Below are 3208 nucleotides of genomic sequence, written 5' to 3' on the forward strand. Positions count from 1 at the left end.
ATGAGGAATTGGTCGAGCATATGATAATGAACACGCAGATGGACGCAAAGTTATGGCTGTTCACCACGAGTGATTCTCTTCCAGCAAATCAATTTATCCTAATGACTGACACACTATGGGCCATTTGGAGTGCAAGACGGAAGGCTATACATGAGGATATTTTTCAAACTCTTTTTGGAACGGACAGGTTTATCAAATCTTATTTGCAGGAGCTTGAGATGATCAGGGCAAAAAAGTCGGTTCAGCCAAGGAGCTCCATAGTCAGATCACGAGCGTGGATTAACCCACCACATGAGCACATGAAAATTAACGTCGACGCAGCGGTCTCAAGGGATGAACGCTTTGGTGCAGTCGGAGCGTTATGCAGAGATGAAGCAGGATGTTTTCTGGGGGCATCGGCTCTAGTTATCAACAATATCTATGACCCTCAGATCCTGAAGACAATAGCTATCAGAGAAGCTCAAGCTCTTGCTGACGATCTTTATATCAACAAAATAATAATTGCGTCGGATTGCAAGGTGGCTGTCGATGCGATCAGGGACGGGAGTTCTTCGGTGTTTGGAGCTAGAGCAACCAATTTTTCTTCTTGCATTTTTAGTCATGAGTATAGGACCTCGAATGTTGAGGCTCATAATCTCGCAAAGTATGCTTTATCCCTCGGTTTTGGTCGCCATATTTGGTTAGGCCATACCGGGGAACTTGTGTTCGTCCCTACCAACATTGTGACGCAGTAATAAAGCTTTGTGAGGTTCTCAAAAAAAAATCCCAAAGATGTCTCAAAAGAAAAAAAGAATCCCAAAGACCCCCAAAAAAACACAAAACAAAAAAATCCCAAAGAAGCTGGCCTGGCCTCTGCGGAAACGAACACGGAAACTCCCACGTGACGCGCACCGAGTTCGCGTCACCCGCACGCACCGCCCTATTGGCTGGATGGACGGCTCTGCTTTTATCTCCTCCTTTTATTTTATTTTATTTATTATTCGGCGAAGAACGTTCCAGAAGGCAGAGGCGCTTCCGGAAGCTACCCCGCGGCCCTACATATACAGCGCCACACGCCCCACCCCGGTCTCGACCTCACGATCCAAGCCAACAACAATTATACTACGACCCGACACGCCCCCTCCCTCAGTCCCTCTCTTCATCAATCTTTCTCCCGTCCCCCAAACCTCTCGATCTCGGAGCAGCGATGACTCATATCCTTCACCGCGAATAAAATTGCCTTCTCTGTTCGTCTAATTTTCGTTGATTCTTTTCGAGAATTGGCCGGATTATTACTTTCTCTGTTTCCGTGTGCGTGTGTGTTTTTTTTGGTTGGATCTGTACGTGTTGTTCCTTGACCTTGCGGCTGCACGCGGCGACCAGAGGGAGCGGGACAGGCAGAGGGCGCAGGCGCGGAAGCCGGGGACCAAGGGCCGCGACGACGGGCTCACGCCGGAGCAGCGACGAGAGAGGGACGCCAAGGCGCTGCAGGAGAAGACCGCAAAGAAGGCGGCGCAGGCCACGCAGGGGGCCGACGACGCCAAGAAGAAGAACGTCGCCGGCAAGAAATAGTTCGGATCCGTTCTGTCTGTCTCATGAATTGTCATGAAGTGGAGAGATGTTCTGATGTAGAATTTCTGTGCGATGTGGTTGCGCTCGGCTTGTAGCACAATTCTTTCGGCGCCTCCAGATCAGGCCCCTGTTGTTGATGCGTAATTCGTGGATCTTCAATGCAATGAGATTAATTTGGTCGTTACATCCTCTTTTCATCCGAAATTGTCGCCGGAATTCCTGACCAGCGTTTTGTAGCTTTTGTCTCACGTTGTCTGATTTGTGCAGTTAGGGCATCTCAACGTTGACCCTTAAACTGTCCAACGTGGTCTTAACCCCTTGATTTTGGTGTTTTGACCCTTTTACGAAAGTTTAACCGAATCTAATCTGAAAGATTATGGTGTTTTGACCTTTTTACGAAAGTTTAGCCGGATCTACTCCGAAAGTATTTTGGAATCTGACCATTTTGTTACTGACAGAGTTAATGATGATAAGGTGTTGTACCCTATTGCCATGGCCCTTAACGGGACCGAAATTTTTTTATAAGTACCAAATACAGTCTCACTCACCTATCGTCAGGCATCGACGGTAGGGGGCCTATCGTCAGGCATCGACAGTAGGGGGCACATAGGCTATCGCCAGCCCGCTGACGTGTATAAGTTGCCTACCTCTATAGACCTTGGCGGTAGACTATTATACTCTACCGTCATCGACCCTGGAGGTAGTAAAATGGTCAAATCCTAAAATACTTTTGGATAAGGGTCAGATCTGGCTAAACTTTAGTAGAAGGGTCAAAACACCAAAATCAGCCACCCCTCGGTTCTCCTCCCCCTCTCGGGCCCTTGGGCTTCTTGGCCGATGACGCCTCCGACAAGGAGGAGATTGTCATCTTCTTCAAGGACGAGAAGGATCAGGCATCGCCTTCGCAGCAGCCACGCCTCCTTGCGGAGGTCGCTTTGACAGATGAGGAGTTCGTCCATCAGCTCCTTAGATGGAGCTGATGCCGGAAAGGTGGTCCGACGCTGCCCTCACTGTCGTGTCTGATCAAGGAGGAGCCGGTGTCACCCCACCGCCGTGGAAGGAGCCCCCCACCCCACCGCAACCGCGACCTTCAAATCGGACGCCACGTCAAGGAAGAGCTGGCGTCGCCAACATGCAACCGCGGTGTCTAAATCAGACATCGCGTGAAGGAGGAGCCGACGATGTCACCGCTGCATAGTAGGTACGCCCTGATCGACAGGCCGGTGCCGCCGCCCCGCCACAACTGGCGTGGCCAGTTTCTAAGGGAGGAACCGCCGCCCGCGATTGCACATGGGCGCATCCTCCTATACGGCGGTGGTGGCGGTCCCTCTTTGTCGCAGGTCGCCAAAAAAGGGCGGTGCGGCTAGGCCCGTCGTTTCGCGTTCGTCAAGTCGGACGCGGCGGCCTGGGCCCTCGACCACTCTGTCACCGCCTCGGAGATGGCCGCGAGGCGCTGCTACCACGTTGATAGGGAGCTCACCAAGATCGACGAGAAATGGTTGCTTAGCGACACCTCCGCCAATGCCTGCAGGGGCAAGGCCGCCGCCAGGGCACCGTGGACGTCGTCAGCATTGGCAGCGGCAGCCCTTCGCACCGCGCAGGAGGAAGAAGACCGGCTCCTTCGCGAGCGCCTGGCGGCGACCGGATAAGACTGCCA

Source organism: Aegilops tauschii, chromosome 1, assembly GCF_002575655.3.
Source record: "Aegilops tauschii subsp. strangulata cultivar AL8/78 chromosome 1, Aet v6.0, whole genome shotgun sequence".
In the NCBI taxonomy this organism is placed as follows: domain Eukaryota; kingdom Viridiplantae; phylum Streptophyta; class Magnoliopsida; order Poales; family Poaceae; genus Aegilops; species Aegilops tauschii.